Below are 17850 nucleotides of genomic sequence, written 5' to 3'. Positions count from 1 at the left end.
GATTATTATAACTTGAAAAAATCGAATTGCGATTTCAACGTAATTCTCAAATCCGACAGTACATTCTAGTATATGGAGTCGTTCCCATGGTGATGGGGACGCTCCATAAGCATGGAATATGGCTTCAATGGCTTGGTAGAATTAGCGAATTGACGAATATATTCGTTATATTCCACAAAACGAATATAACGAATGTATTCGTCATATTCCACAAAACGAATATAACGAATGTATTCGTCATATATCACAAAACGAAGATAACGAAGTATTCTGCATCTTCATTTTAGCTACCTATTCATCAATTTCGCTAATTCTAGCAATGATATAGGAAAGTTAACTATAGAGACAGCTAAGTATAATTCGCTATGCGATTATATGACTGCTTTTTTTTATAAATAGTATAATTATAATAATTATCAGGTATTATAATTATTCTATTTATTTAAAAAAAAAAGCAATAATATAATCGCATAGCGAATTAAACTTAGCTGTCCAGTCAGTGCCCGTTGCCGCTTCTGCCGACTTCCATGCTCATGGAGCGTCCCCATCACCATGGGAACATCTCCATATACTAGAATGTACTGTCGGATTTGAGAATTACGTTGAAATCGCAATTCGATTTTTTCAAGTTATAATAATCGAATTTCGATTTTAACTTAGCACTGCTATATGCCATATTAGTTAGCCTAATATGGCATATAGCAGTGCTAAGCTAAAATCGAAATTCGATTATTATAACTTGACATAATCGAATTGCGATTCCAACTTGGACCTGGTTTACTATATGGTTGGCTTCAATGGCTTGGTAGAATTAGCGAATTGACGAATATATTCGTTATATTCCACAAAACGAATATAACGAATGTATTCGTCATATTCCACAAAACGAAGATAACGAAGTATTCGTCATATTCCACAAAACGAAGATAACGAAGTATTCTGCATCTTCGTTTTAGCTACCTATTCATCAATTTCGCTAATTCTAGCAATGATATAGGAAAGTTGACTATAGAGACAGCTAAGTATAATTCGCTATGCGATTATATTACTGCTTTTTTTTTAAATAAATAGAATAATTATAATACCTGATAATTATTATAATTATACTATTTATAAAAAAAAGCAGTCATATAATCGCATAGCGAATTATACTTAGCTGTCTCTATAGTCAACTTTCCTATATCATTGCAAGAATTAGCGAAATTGATGAATAGGTAGCTAAAATGAAGATGCAGAATACTTCGTTATCTTCGTTTTGTGGAATATGACGAATACATTCGTTATATTCGTTTTGTGGAATATGACGAATACATTCGTTATATTCGTTTTGTGGAATATAACGAATATATTCGTCAATTCGCTAATTCTACCAAGCCATTGAAGCCATATTCCATGCTTATGGAGCGTCCCCATCACCATGGGAACGACTCCATATACTAGAATGTACTGTCGGATTTGAGAATTACGTTGAAATCGCAATTCGATTTTTTCAAGTTATAATAATCGAATTTCGATTTTAACTTAGCACTGCTATATGCCATATTAGTTAGCCTAATATGGCATATAGCAGTGCTAAGTTAAAATCGAAATTCGATTATTATAACTTGAAAAAATCGAATTGCGATTTCAATAGGAGAGTAGCCTTTAAGTTAAAATCGAAATTCGATTATTTAAATCGCATATTAATCGCGATAACAAGAATAATGACGAATATTCGATTTCGACGAATATAAAACGAATATTCTATCGAATATTCGCGAATTTCGTCGAAATCGAATATGGCACCTGCCGCTCATCACTAGTGGTGAAGTGGTGCTGTTCCGTAGTGCGACTGACTCGTGCGTGCTGCAGCTGAAACTCCACTATGGCCTTCTGCTGCTCGCACAGTCTGTCCAGCATGTGCAAGGTGGAGTTCCACCTGGTGGGCACGTCGCATATGAGGCGGTGAGCGGGAAGGCCGAAGTTACGCTGTAGCGCAGACAGACGAGCAGCGGCAGGATGTGAACGCCGGAAGCGCGAACAGACGACCCGCACTTTATGCAGCAGCTCTGACATGTCGGGGTAGTTGTGAATGAACTTCTGCACCACCAGAGGGTTGACGTGATGACGTAGACGTAGTACGTCACGCTCTCCTCTCTCCCCGTGGCTTGGCTACCTCGCTATCCTGCTGCTTTCGGCGTCTCTACGGCCGTTCCTGTCTCCATGGACCCGGGGTGTATGTTGTTCCCCTAGCCCTTGACTCCGCTTGCTGCCCGGCGCTGTTTGTGTTTCCGGCTGTTCTGGACTGCCTGCCTCTCCCGCTTGCCTCCGGGACTCAGCTTGTGGGGATTATCTCGAGCGCAGTCGGCTGGCTGGCTTCTCTTGTACCTGGGATCCTGGATTTCTCGACTGCGGGTGTGGGTGCGCTTTCGGACTCTCCGGTTCTTGTTGGTGATAGCGCTCCTCTCCTCTGCCCTGTGTGCCAGGCCTTGATTCCGGTGATAGGGGTCGATTGCGGCGGCTAAGGAGTGAGGTTGGCTGCTTCGTCTGTCCTGGACATTAGTGTTTTTTCTGGCGGCCATTACTCCTCTTTGCTCTGCCTCCCCTTCAGAGATTCCTGGGATCGAGGGGTCTTCTTTTGGATATCCAGGTGGGATCTTCGTGGACATTCGAAGGAACGGAAAAGCTGGTGAGATTGTTCCTGTTTGCTCCGGCATCCATGTTCCTGCTTATCTCCTTTGGTTCTCTTATGACCTTTTTCCTTTTATACTAACTATACTAACTACTAACGAACCCAAGGAAAAAGAACTAAAGTGCACTAGAGAATACGTAATCTACCTTTTTATATGGTTTATTTCTAAGAGAGAATAAGGAGGTGAATAACAAGAAGAGAGAGGGAAAAAAAAAAAAAAAAAAAAAAAAAAAGGAAGGAAAAAATAATAATAATAATAATAATAAATAACTAAAAAGGAAGAAGAAGGAAGAAGAAGTGACATATATACAAAAAGGAAAGAAAGAGGCGGAATAAGGAAAAAAGGGGAAAAAAAAATATATAGAGTGCAGGAACAAGGTATGGCTCCCAAAGCCAGTAGGCGCTCGGTTGACCTCTCAAGTCAGAAACCTGGGTCTAAAACTGCTGAAATAACAAAAATAGACCAGTTTCTGAGGTCTCCGAGGGTTAATACGAGGGGCGCACAAAAGGAACCTGTCACAAAAAAAATTGACGATCCGGAGATGACTGAGTTAGAACCACAAAAAGCCTCTAGATACCCCGAAGAAGAAGATGGTATAATGGGGGAAGTTATCCCTAATGACAACTCCTCTCCGTTAGAAGAAATATTGCTAGCGGTCAAACAAAATGGGGATTTAATACAGGCTGTCACAACCCAACTTGGGTTTATCCAAGTTGATGTGGGACTAATAAAAGACGATTTGTCAAATATGCGAGACAGAGTTAATAACCTTGAGAGTTCCGTTGCCCTGATACAAAATGAATCCAAAAAAATAAATACCGAAGTCTCCACATTTAAATTAGAGTATAACCTTTTGAAGAAAAAGGTAGCGGACCTCGAGGATAGGTCACGAAGATACAACGTGAGAATAATAGGGATTCCAGAGGGTGCGGAAGAGAAGAACCCAACTTAATATATACAGAAGTTAATCTTTGAGAATTTTGGGAAAGATTAGTTTTCCTCTTTTTTTATGATTGAAAGAGCTCACCGGGTCCCAGGGGGTAAACCAATTCCAGGGAGACAACCTCGGACATTTCTTGTTAAGCTATTGACTACAGGGGATAAAGATATCCTTTTGAGAAGGGCGAGAGAATGCTCACCGGTTGTATATAACGGGAATAGATTGGCTTTTTTTCCAGATTTTTCAAAAGATATACAAGAAAAGAGACGCACATTTTTGATGGTCAAAAAGAGGCTAAGAGAAAAGGACAATAAATATTCTCTCATATTCCCAGCAAAATTGCGGATTATTTTTAATGATAAAACTCTTTTTTTTGACACTTCGGAAGAAGCCGCGGATTGGCTTGATCGAAATAATTTATGATTTAATTGTTTTATGATCTGGCGGGAATAATGATTGTTATAAGGGGGCTTATCCCCCTAAATTTATTTCTCTTCGCTTCCTAATGGGGGTGGCCGAGTGGGGGGAGTGTGGGAGGGATGGTCATAGGAAAGAAATCTACTACAATACGTGGTAGATTATCTGCATGTGGGGGGGGGGGGGTTGGGGTTGGGCTGTGGTGCGTCAAAATAGGTGTGTTTTTCTCCTTTTTTCCTTTTTGTTCTTTCTTTGTTGTATTTTTTTCTTTCCATCTCCTTTTTCCCACTTAACCGCTGTTGATAATGTTGACTAGAATTATTGCCTGGAATATACGTGGTTTGGGGGATAGAGGAAAGAGACAAGCGATTTTTGACTTGACTCAGGTCCATTTACCAGCAATAGTATGCCTGTTAGAGACCCACCTCACTGAGGAGACCTCTAGGGTGGTCGACAGGAGATGGGCTGCGCACACTTATCATTCTACCTTCTCTAACTACTCGAGAGGTGTTACTGTCTTGATACATAGACTTATTGATTTTGTCTGCGAGGCATCCTCTGTCGACCAACAGGGGAGATTTATTTTTTTATATTGCAGGTTAAGGGGGAAGATATGTATTTTGGCCTTTGTCTATATTCCACCGCCATTTTCCTTTTCGGTCCTTAATTCCTTGGTATTATTTATGGATAAATGGCCAGAGTGTCCAACACTGATTATTGGCGACTTTAACTGTGTCATTGATCCTGTACGTGATAGGGTCTCTACGAGTGTCAGGAGCGACAGCCCGGTCCAGGGGTCCCCCCTGGCACGGTTCTGCCTGGAGGCTGGTTTTGAAGATGCTTGGAAATATTTAGGACAGGGGAAGAGGGCTTTTTCATGCTTTAGTAAAGCAGGTAAATCAATGTCCAGAATAGATCTTGCATTGATCAGTAGTAAACATGTGAAATTACTAAAGTGAATGAAATATGAAATGAGGTCAATATCGGATCATTCTCCGTTACTACTTGAATTCTGCTTATCTCAGGAAGGATATACATCAAAACCTCCTTTTAGACTAAATCCTTACTGGCTATCAGTTATAAAGACACATGAAATAATCCAAAATGAAATTGGCCGATTCTGGGATAATAACTATGGTTCAGCAAAAATTCAAGTGGTATGGGATACGTTTAAGGCGTATATGAGGGGATTGATGGTTAGTAACATCGCGAACCTTAGAAAGGAGTATGGGAAAAAACAGAAAAATCTAGAAGAACGTGTTGCATTGGCGACAGAATCCTTTTACAAGAATAAGACGGAGCAGAATAGGGAAAATATGCAAAGAGCCACACAAATATATTCTAATTTTTTACTGGATAAGGCCCAACAGAGCCTTTTTTTTAAAGGGCAAAAATATTTTACAGAGTCAGGGCGACCCGGTAAATTTCTGTCTAGAGTAATTTCAAGTCAACAATCTAAAAAATATATAGATAAGGTTCGACTGATTGATGGTAGGATGGTCACTAGACAGGGTCCGGTAGAGAAGGCCTTTGTTGATTATTTCCTTGATTTGTATAAAGCCGAATCTAACATCACAGATGATAAGATAGATTTCTATCTTGACAGGATCATCTTTCCAACTATTACTGAGACACAAAAGAAAGCACTTGAACTAGAGGTCTCAATTCAGGAACTTGAGGGAGCTATTAAATTATGTTCAGCTAATTCCACTCCTGGTTCAGATAGGCTCCCATATGAATTCTATAGTAAATATAGGGATTGCATTCTCCTGAGACTGTTGGAGGTCTTTTCTGAATCAATGGAAGATGGGAAGCTCCCAGACTCAATGATGGAGGCTGTAATAATATTAATTCCAAAAAAAGGCAAGGACCCTTTAGATTTAGAATCTTATAGACCAATTTCACTGCTTAATGCAGATGTAAAGCTTCTTGCGAGGGTCCTGGCTACAAGGCTTTCTAGGGTCATTTCTTCTATTGTCCATCCGGATCAGAGTGGCTTTGTCCAAAACAAGGGCACACATCATAATTTACATCGGCTTTTTTCTAATATTCAGGCCCCTGGGGGGACCACTCGCTCCATCCTGTCGTTGGACGCCTCCAAGGCCTTTGACAGGGTGGAGTGGCGCTTCCTCTGGAAGGTTCTGGCAAGGATGGGCTTTAGGGAAAAGTTTATACGTACTCTTAAGTTATTGTATAGATCCCCAAGGGCAAAATTGAGTCTTAATGGAATCTTGAGTAGTAGTATTGATTTAAAAAGAGGCACGCGGCAGGGCTGTCCATTATCTCCCCTATTATTCGATATTTATATTGAACCCCTTGCGATGGTCATCAGGCAGGATGATCAGGTTAAAGGATTTGGTACGCTAGGAGTACAAGACCGTATCTCCTTATATGCGGATGATGTTCTGTTTTTTATAGACCATACGGAAATCACTCTTCCTAGGATTATTCAAATGGTTAAAGCATTTGGTGAGGTGTCTGGTCTTCTTATAAACTGGACCAAGACCAGCTTGATGCCAATAGACCCCCTGCCACAGAAAGAGGTTCTTGGGAGACAGTTAGACATTGTTGACACTTTTCAATATTTGGGTTTGACTATATCACCTCGGGTTGAAAATTTTGTACAACTTAATTTGATTCCCATAATGGTAAGGACTAGAGCTAAAATAGGGATCTGGCTGAGACTTCCCCTATCCAGAGCTGATCGAGTTTCACTAGTTAAAATGGTGATATTACCACAATTTCTTTATGTCCTCAGGAATACACCTATTTGGATACAAGACAAATATTTTAAACTCATTGAAAAAATAATCAATGATTTAATATGGGGAAGAAAGCGAGTTTGAATAAAGCTGGAATATCTGTATAAATCTGCGGAGTGCGGGGGTTTAAATCTCCCTTACTTTAAAGGGTATTTTATTGCAGCCCAGTTATTGAGATGCTATGAATCGGAGAATAGTGCATTGTTGGGGAAGTTGGTAACTAGCCATGCCCACAATAATATTTTTACCTTGTTGGAATCTGGTTTATTAAAGAGTTATGAGTGGGGCTACAGAGAGACCATAAAATTACTCCTGAAAGTATGGGCTACAACTAGGACATGGTTGAAGGTCAAGGGTTCACTTACATTTACGCCTCTTTGGCATAATCTTTACTTACAAAGGCTAGATGATATTGCAGCTGACACATTTTGGCAGAAGAATAAAATGTTGTATATCTCACAGGTAGTTAAAGATAGAGAAATTAAACCGTTTATAGAGATGACACACAGTATAACAAACCTTTCCTGGTTTAGGTATTTTCAATTGCGCTCAGTACTATCCAGTTTGGATGATAAACTGGTGTTGGATATAGATAATTCATCTTTTTTGAATGATTGGGTAGGGGGTACACTGTCTAGAATAAAAATTTCAAATATATATAAGTTATTACTTAAGGCACGGTTTAGTGATACACAGTCACCAGGACAAAAAGCGTGGGAGGTGGATTGTCCGAATTTAGAAATAGAAGGATGGGAGAATATTTTTGGGAACTTAGTTTCACTATCCCAGAACTTCAACCATGTTTTAATACAATTTTATATTTGCCATAGATTATATATTACTCCTTTATGGATGAATAAATGTGGATTAAGAGACAAGTCTAATTGCCCTAAATGCGATACCGTAGGAGCGGACTTTCTTCATATGATATGGACTTGCCCGGGACTTATAAACTTCTGGAATACTATAAATAATTGTATTAGGTATAAACTAAAAATACGAATCCCTTTTGAACCACAAGTATTCATGCTCAATGATCTCTCCAAATTAAATAATCATAAGTATCAAAAGATTCTCCTGGGCAGGATATTGATGTTGGCTAGAGTGCTGGTCAGTCGAACCTGGTTTGCTCGATATACTCCAGATATAATTACATGGATGAATTTAATTGCTAAGATAAAAAAGTATGAGAAAATCATGTACAAACAGAGGGAGGCTGAGGAGAAGTGGATTAAGATATGGGGTGGTTGGAGAACTTGATTAGTTGTGTTTAATTTCCTTAATGATAAAGGACTTATTTTGACGCACCACAGGTAGGGGGGGAGGGGAGGGTTTCTTTAGGGAAATGGGGTTGGGGGGAAATAGTATTTTTTGTCTTCTATTTGTAATGTTTTGATATACTAATTAATAAAGATAATCAATTTAAAAAAAAAACTTCTGCACCACCAAATTCAGCACATGCGCCAAGCAAGGGATGTGCGTCAAACCGGCTAGTCCCAGAGCTGCAACGAGATTTCGCCCATTATCGCACACTACCAGGCCGGGCTTGAGGCTCACCGGCAGCAACCACTCGTCGGTCTGTTGTTCTATACCCCGCCACAACTCCTGTGCGGTGTGGGGCCTGTCCCCCAAACATATGAGTTTTTAGAATGGCCTGCTGACGTTTACCCCGGGCTGTGCTGAAGTTGGTGGTGAAGGTGTGTGGCTGACTGGATGAGCAGGTGGAAGAAGAGGAGGAGGAAGCTGAGTAGGAGGAGGTGGCAACAGGAGGCAAAGAATGTTGCCCTGCGATCCTTGGCGGCGGAAGGACGTGCACCAAACAGCTCTCCGCCTGGGGCCCAGCTGCCACTACATTTACCCAGTGTGCAGTTAGGGAAATATAGCGTCCCTGGCCGTGCTTACTTGTCCACGTATCTGTGGTTAGGTGGACCTTGCCACAGATGGCGTTGCACAGTGCACACTTGATTTTATCGGATACTTGGTTGTGCAGGGAAGGCACGGCTCTCTTGGAGAAGTAGTGCCGGCTAGGAACAACATACTGTGGGACAGCAAGCGACATGAGCTGTTTGAAGCTGTCTGTGTCCACCAGACTAAATGACAGCATTTCATAGGCCAGTAGTTTAGAAATGCTGGCATTCAGGGCCAGGGATCGAGGGTGGCTAGGTGGGAATTTACGCTTTCTCTCAAATGTTTGTGAGATGGAGAGCTTAACGCTGCCGTGTGACATGGTTGAGATGCTTGGTGACGGAGGTGGTGGTGTTGGTGGTACATCCCCTGTTTGCTGGGCGGCAGGTGCCAACGTTCCTCCAGAGGCAGAGGAAGAGGCTGAGGCGGCAGCAGCAGAAGAGGCCGAGGCGGCAGCAGCAGAAGAGGTAGCAGGGGGAGCCTGAGTGGCTTCCTTGGTTTTAAGGTGTTTACTCCACTGCAGTTCATGCTTTGCATGCAGGTGCCTGGTCATGCAGGTTGTGCTAAGGTTCAGAACATTAATGCCTCGCTTCAGGCTCTGCTGGCACAGCGTGCAAACCACTCGGGTCTTGTCGTCAGCACATTGTTTGAAGAAGTGCCATGCCAGGAAACTCCTTGAAGCTGCCTTTGGGGTGCTCGGTCCCAGATGGCGGCGGTCAGTAGCAGGCGGAGTCTCTTGGCGGCGGGTGTTCTGCTTTTGCCCACTGCTCCCTCTTTTGCTACGCTGTTGGCTCGGTCTCACCACTGCCTCTTCCTCCGAACTGTGAAAGTCAGTGGCACGACCTTCATTCCATGTGGGGTCTAGGACCTCATCGTCCCCTGCATCATCTTCCACCCAGTCTTGATCCCTGACCTCCTGTTCAGTCTGCACACTGCAGAAAGACACAGCAGTTGGCACCTGTGTTTCACCATCATCAGAGACATTCTGAGGTGGTATTCCCATGTCCTCATCATCAGGAAACATAAGTGGTTGTGCGTCAGTGCATTCTATGTCTTCCACCGCTGGGGAAGGGCTAGGTGGATGCCCTTGGGAAACCCTGCCAGCGGAGTCTTCAAACAGCATAAGAGACTGCTGCATAACTTGAGGCTCAGACAGTTTCCCTGGTATGCATGGGGGTGATGTGACAGACTGATGGGGTTGGTTTTCAGGCGCCCCCTGTGCGCTTTCTGCAGAAGACTGGGTGGGAGATAATGTGAACGTGCTGGATCCACTGTCGGCCACCCAATTGACTAATGCCTGTACCTGCTCAGGCCTTACCATCCTTAGAACGGCATTGGGCCCCACCAAATATCGCTGTAAATTATGGCGGCTACTGGGACCTGAGGTAGTTGGTACACTAGGACGTGTGGATGTGGCAGAACGGCCACGTCCTTTACCAGCACCAGAGGGTCCACTAACACCACTATGACCATGTCCGCGTCCGCGTCCTTTACTAGATGTTTTCCTCATTGTTATCGTTCACCACAACAACAAAAATATTATTTGACCCAATGTATTGAATTCAAATTCAGGCCTTTTTTTAAAGACAACTAACACTATCTGGCTATCTATTTAGGTACCGTATTACACTAATACAGGCACAGCAGTAACCACAGATTTAGCTGACTATAAATTTGAGGCCTATTATTTAGGCGCTGGGTGACAGATATACGTTTACAGACAGAATTAGACTGGGATATGCACAGTAGCGTGTGTGTGAAGTTATTGAGAATGACCCTATGTGCACCTTGAATCTAATATACCCTTTTAGGGATACATTTAAAGTAGGCCTGATACAGCAGAAACCACTAAATTAGGAAATTGCTAAATTGGGAATTGTATTTCAACCCAGAACGAAAAATGTGCTTTGACGGACACTAAATAACTTGACCAGCCACAGCAGTAACGACAGATTTAGCTAGATATAAATTTGAGGCCTAGTATTTAGGCGCTGGGTGACAGGTATAGGTTTACTGACAGAATTAGACTTGGAAATGCACAGTAGCGTGTGTGTGAAGTTATTCAGAATGACCCTATGTGCACCTTGAATCTAATATACCCTTTTAGGGATAGATTTAAAATAGCTCTGATACAGCAGAAACCACTAAATTAGGAAATTTCGTTTACTGACCGAATTAGACTGGGATATGGCCAAAAAATAACCACACTATTGATGGTTAAATGCACTTGGTGTGACAGCTTGACCACCACACTATTCAGGGTTAAATGCACTTGGTGACAGGCTCAGCTTGCCCCTGATGTAGTATATGGCCAAAAAATAACCAGACTATTGATGGTTAAATGCACTTGGTGTGACAGCTTGACCCTGATGTAGGATTTAGCCAAAAAACAACCACACTATTGAGGGTTAAATGCACTTGGTGACAGCTTGCCTCTGATGTAGTATATGGCCAAAAAATAACCAGACTATTGATGGTTAAAAGCACTTGGTGTGACAGCTTGACCCTGATGTAGGATTTAGCCAAAAAACAACCACACCATTGAGGGTTAAATGCACTTGGTGACAGCTTGCCCCTGATGTAGTATATGGCCAAAAAATACCCAGACTATTGATGGTTAAATGCACTTGGTGTGACAGCTTGACCCTGATGTAGGATTTAGCCAAAAAACAACCACACCATTGAGGGTTAAATGCACTTGGTGACAGGCTCAGCTTGCCCCTGATGTAGTATATGGCCAAAAAATAACCACACTATTGCTGGTTAAATGCACTTGGTGTGACAGCTTGACCCTGATGTAGGATTTAGCCAAAAAACAACCACACCATTGAGGGTTAAATGCACTTGGTGACAGGCTCAGCTTGCCCCTGATGTAGTATATGGCCAAAAAATAACCACACTATTGCTGGTTAAATGCACTTGGTGTGACAGCTTGACCCTGATGTAGGATTTAGCCAAAAAACAACCACACTATTGAGGGTTAAATGCACTTGGTGGCAGCTTGTGCTGGTGCACCACAAGACACAAAATGGCCGCCGATCACCCCAGAAAAAAGTGACTGAAAAACGCTCTGGGCAGCCTAAAAACAGTGAGCAATTCAATAGCAGCAGTACAATCATCCACAGCTGCAGATCGATCTCTGAATGAAGTCTTTTGGAGGAGTTAATCACTGCCTAATCTCGCCCTAACGTCGCAGCTGCAACCTCTCCCTATGCTGATCAGAGCAGAGTGACGGGCGGCGCTATGTGACTCCAGCTTAAATAGAGGCTGGGTCACATGGTGCTCTGGCCAATCACAGCCATGCCAATAGTAGGCATGGCTGTGACGGCCTCTTGGTGCAAGTAGTATGACGCTTGTTGATTGGCTGCTCTGCAGCCTTTCAAAAAGCGCCAAGAAAGCGACGAACACCGAACCCGAACCCGGACTTTTATGAAAATGTCCGGGTTCGGGTTCGTGTCACGGACACACCAAAATTCGGTACGAACCCGAATCAAAAGTACATAATTCAATGTGAATTCATTGTATACAGCATATGTCGAATCATTTCCGCACATCCATTGTGTAACCTTAATCAATGATCTTCCAAACATCACAAACATAAATAGCCATATTCATAAAGTGCCTTGTGCTTTAATTAAAGTGAACACCTGTATGTGCTAAGTTGTGGTCAATCAGCCGCATAAATTATAAAAGATAAACCTACACAGCGGAGTACTGTGATGGCGTATGGCTCGTCGTCCCCGGTCCTCCATTGCGCATGCTCGGTAGCCAGGCAACCAGTGCATACAATCAGTGACACGCCCCCTGGAGTATGACGGCAGTCATGATGCACACACCAGCAGCCAGGCCCCTCCACCGAAGTGTGACAGGTCAGAAGGCGACGTACTTATGCCCAGCCTCCGGATCACATGAAAAGTCATATGAGCCGTCGCCTGGCAACCCGGAAGCGTCCGCTCCACCGGCATGTCACTAACCTCCAGGATCGGACAAAGCACCGCAATGAGGCCTTTGCAGGGAAATAAAGCACCACATATTGAATGATCAGGTTGTCAAGTACTAGTAGCTAAATTGGTATAAATGAATACTGTAAAACCAGGATATCAAGCCGTAAATATCGGAAGACATAAGTCCCTTTAAGGGACAGTACATAAAATTAGTTTTAGCTAAAGAGGGTGCTGTATATGTGGTTGTGTCACGTGAGTGACCATCCCCACCCACCTATACTGGCTCTAAGGTACAGAGTGTTGTCAACACCCTATATCCTTTTAGCCAACATCCACCCTTGTATCTCTTCTATAGCTGTAACAACTTCCATTCACGACTTTTCCACTTTTTCTTTCCTTCACAGTGAAAATTGTAATTCCAACCCCATTCACCAAATATGGGACTAAACTGCTATAGACAATTGCCATCATTTTCTGCCGCTGTGGTAATAAACTTGAAAAATGTCGAAGAGTTTCTTTCAGATCCGATAAAGTCTGAAAGTAAATAAAAAGATGAATAAGTAAAATAGATAAGATATTAGACACCATAGGTGATCACAATACCAAATTGACACAAGAGGATAACAAACCCACAGGGAAGCGAGGAGGAACCCCACAAAACTACATAATATTCCATTTAAAATCCACTTTCAGGCCATGTGGTTTAAGGGACTGTAGGCGATGTATCCACCGCAGTTCCCTTTGTTTAAGGGTCACTGTACTGAAACATCCCGTCCTTCTTGCGCCAAGAAATGTTTGCACCTTCTTTTTAATAGGGACATCAGCCCTTACCAACCTGTCAGTTGGTAGGACGCCTGTATGATAAAAGTGGAGGTGAGGCAAGGGACTCAATCTTGGGGAAATTTCTCTTTTACGCTAGGTTCACACCTGAGCGTTTTACAGTGCTGTAAAACACTCAACAGGCAAAAACCAATGTTTCCCTATGGGCATGGTTCTCACCTGAGCGTTTTACAGCGCGCACGAACGCGCTGTAAAACGCCCTACGCCCCAAGAAGTACAGGAGCTTCTTTGGGGCGTATTGTCGCGCGTATTGTGGCAGTTTTTTATTGGATGCCTCTGTGGGTAATCACACAAACGCGCGTACTACGCGCGTTTCTAAAATACAAAAACGCCCCAAAATACGCCTCAAAAACGCCCGATAAAAACGCCTGTAAAAAGCGCTTATCGAATACGCTAAGGTGTGAACCCAGCCTAAGATGGGCCAATGTTTTCTCAGAATACCAGCCACATCCCTACTTTGTTCTGAATATGTTGTCACAAATGGAATCTGTCTGGGTTTGGGTTTCTTTTCTATCGCCTCCTCGCCCTGCAGTTGCTGTATTCACTTCAGGTGTTTTTCTAGATTCCTTCGTGGGTACCCTCTCTGTCTAAATTTGTTAACCATTTGTTCATATCTGATGGGTAAGCTTTCTGGATCCTGTACAATTCTCTTCACACGCAGTAATTGACTACGTGGTAAAGACTCAATACAAGGTCTAGGATGACAACTTTCATATCGTAACAAGGTATTACAGTCAGTCGACTTGGTAGAGATATCGGTAAGCAATCTGTCACCAACAATGGACACCATTGTGTCAAGGAACTGAACCTGCTTATTAGAATGTGTGAGTGTGAACGCAATCTCACTGTCCATACAATTCAGATAACAATGAAATTGCTCCAAAGACTCAATATCACCTTGCCAAATGAGGAAGATGTCGTCTATGTACCGCCACCACCCCAGTACTTTGCTGAAGTGCTGGGATACATAGACAAGGTCCTCCTCAAGGGCCGCCATGAAGACGTTTGCATACGTGGGTGCCACATTGGACCCCATTGCGGTCCCACGTAATTGCAGAAAAAACTGCTCCCCAAACATAAAATAATTATGTCTCAGGACTAGGTTCAATAGTTGAATAATAAAATCACAACATTCTATAGAGTAATCACTACGTTCCAAACTTTTCCTAACTGCATTGACCCCCCGTTCGTGATCAATAGAAGCATAAAGGCTGGTGACATCAAAAGATGCCACCAGACATTTATCAGGCAATCTCACGGTAAAGATATCTCCCTGATATATGATTTTGTATTGGTTGCATAGGTACGAAGTATGCGGTCCAGGAAGATGGAAATGTGTGAGCAGATTGAATCAATCTGTCGGGTCGGGTATTGATTCAATCTGCTCACACATTTCCATCTTCCTGGACCGCATAATTCGTACCTATGCAACCAATACAAAATCATATATCAGGGACACGGAGGATTCTTTTGATTCTCACCAGCCTTTATACTTCTATTGATCACGAACGGGGGGGTCAATGCGGTTAGGAACAGTTTGGAACATAGTGATTACTCTATAGAATGTTGTGATTTTATTATTCAACTATTGAACCTAGTCCTGAGACATAATTATTTTATGTTTGGGGAGCAGTTTTTTCTGCAATTACGTGGGACCGCAATGGGGTCCAATGTGGCGCCCACGTATGCAAACATCTTCATGGCGGCCCTTGAGGAGGACCTTGTCTATGTATCCCACCACTTCAGCAAAGTACTGGGGTGGTGGCGGTACATAGATGACGTCTTCCTCATTTGGCAAGGTGACATTGAGTCTTTGGAGCAATTTCATTGTTATCTGAATTGTATGGACAGTAAGATTGCGTTCACACTCACACATTCTAATAAGCAGGTTCAGTTCCTTGACACGATGGTGTCCATTGTTGGTGACAGATTGCTTACCGATATCTCTACCAAGTCGACTGACTGTAATACCTTGTTACGATACGAAAGTTGTCATCCTAGACCTTGTATTGAGTCTTTACCACGTAGTCAATTACTGCGTGTGAAGAGAATTGTACAGGATCCAGAAAGCTTACCCATCAGATATGAACAAATGGTTAACAAATTTAGACAGAGAGGGTACCCACGAAGGAATCTAGAAAAACACCTGAAGTGAATACAGCAACTGCAGGGCGAGGAGGCGATAGAAAAGAAACACAAACCCAGACAGATTCCATTTGTGACAACATATTCAGAACAAAGTAGGGATGTGGCTGGTATTCTGAGAAAACATTGGCCCATCTTAAAGAGCAATTTCCCCAATATTGAGTCCCTTGCCTCACCTCCACTTTTATCATACAGGCGTCCTACCAACCTACGTGACAGGTTGGTAAGGGCTGATGTCCCTATTGAAACGAAGGTGCAAACATTTCTTGGCGCAAGAAGGACGGGATGTTTCTCGTGCCTTACATGCGGGAACTGCCCGTATATGATGAAGGGTAGTGTGTTTACAAACCCGAGAACTGGATCACAGTATGATATCCGCCATTATTTGACATGTGACAGTACGTTTGTCATATATGTCCTGAAATGCCCATGTGGTCTCCTCTATGTGGGGGAGATAACATGTGACATGAAAACATGACTGAACAATCACTGCTTTTCTATAAGGCTTAAAAGATTAGATCTGCCGGTTCCAAAACATTTTGTTGAATATGGCCATACTGAGAGAGACCTGAAATGCATGATTATAGACCAGGTAGATGGGGTGGGGACCGTACAGTGACCCTTAAACAAAGGGAACTGCGGTGGATACATCGCCTACAGTCCCTTAAACCACATGGCCTGAACGTGGATTTTAAATGGAATATTATGTAGTTTTGTGGGGTTCCTCCTCGCTTCCCTGTGGGTTTGTTATCCTCTTGTGTCAATTTGGTATTGTGATCACCTATGGTGTCTAATATCTTATCTATTTTACTTATTCATCTTTTTATTTACTTTCAGACTTTATCGGATCTGAAAGAAACTCTTCGACATTTTTCAAGTTTATTACCACAGCGGCAGAAAATGATGGCTATTGTCTATGGCGGTTTAGTCCCGTATTTGGTGAATGGGGTTGGAATTACAGTTTTCACTGTGAAGGAAAGAAAAAGTGGATAAGTCGTGAATGGAAGTTGTTACAGCTATAGAAGAGATACAAGGGTGGATGTTGGCTAAAAGGATATAGGGTGTTGACAACACTCTGTACCTTAGAGCCATAATAGATGTGTGGGGATGGTCACTCACGTGACACAACCACATATACCGCACCCTCTTTAGCTAAAACTAATTTTATGTACTGTCCCTTTAAGGGACTTATGTCTTCCGATATTTACGGCTTGATATCCTGGTTTTACAGTATTCATTTATACCAATTTAGCTACTAGTACTTGACAACCTGATCATTCCCTATGTGGTGCTTTATTTCCCTGCAAAGGCCTCATTGCGGTGCTTTGTCCGACCCTGGAGGTTAGTGACATGCCGGTGGAGCGGACGCTTCCGGGTTGCCAGGCGACGGCTCATATGACTTGTCATGTGATCCGGAGGCTGGGCATAGGTACGTCGCCTTCATGACGGTGGAGGAGATGCTGGAGAGGTTGCGGCGTGAAGCGGAGGTGCGCGGGCCTGGCTGGCTGCAGGAGCAGGTTGGTGCGTGTATAGTTTCACCTGCTCCTGTGGCTACCCCCATTGTTCGGGCTACCCGGCCGCGGCGGAGCATTCCACCGGCGCGCCTAAGCCCTGAAGTCACCCCCCGGGCCCGGCGCCGAGTAGGGAGCCCCCCTGCAGACCCTCGGCGGCGGAGAGCGTCCGCTCAGCCTTCTGCGAGTCGCTCTTGCCGCGGGAGGAATCCCAATACACGGCGGGGCCTTGAGAGGAGCGGGACGCCCCTTCCCCCGCTCCCTGCGAGAGTTCAACCGGATTCTGGATCAGGAACGGTGGACCGGCCCAGTCCTTCCTTTAGCGGGCGGTCCACTCGGCTTCTAGATGACATCCGGGTTCCTCGGGCTGCACTGGTGGGAGACGAATACCAGCGCAGGTCCAGAGAAGATCTAAGCAGTATGGAAGAAGGTCCCCTTGCCGTGGTGGGTGCCGCGGTCTCGTCCTGGTGTCCGTCTAGCGTGGTGCAGAGGGTCGTGCAGGTGGTCCAGGAGAAACAGCCGTCGACGTCCAGGAGCTATGCCGGTGAAGTGTCCGTGCGGCGGGAGTCAGTATCTACGGCAGCGGGAGTCACAGCGCCCGTGGTGCCTGGTGAGATTGCTTGGGGCTCCATGTTAGCGCAGGGTTTCCCGGTTGGTGGGGGGGGACCATGGGTGATTTTGGTAAGGGTTTGGGGCAGTTTTTGGGGGATTGGC

This window comes from Bufo gargarizans, chromosome 10, assembly GCF_014858855.1.
Source record: "Bufo gargarizans isolate SCDJY-AF-19 chromosome 10, ASM1485885v1, whole genome shotgun sequence".
Taxonomy (NCBI): domain Eukaryota; kingdom Metazoa; phylum Chordata; class Amphibia; order Anura; family Bufonidae; genus Bufo; species Bufo gargarizans.
Note: the sequence above shows the minus strand (reverse complement) of the source record.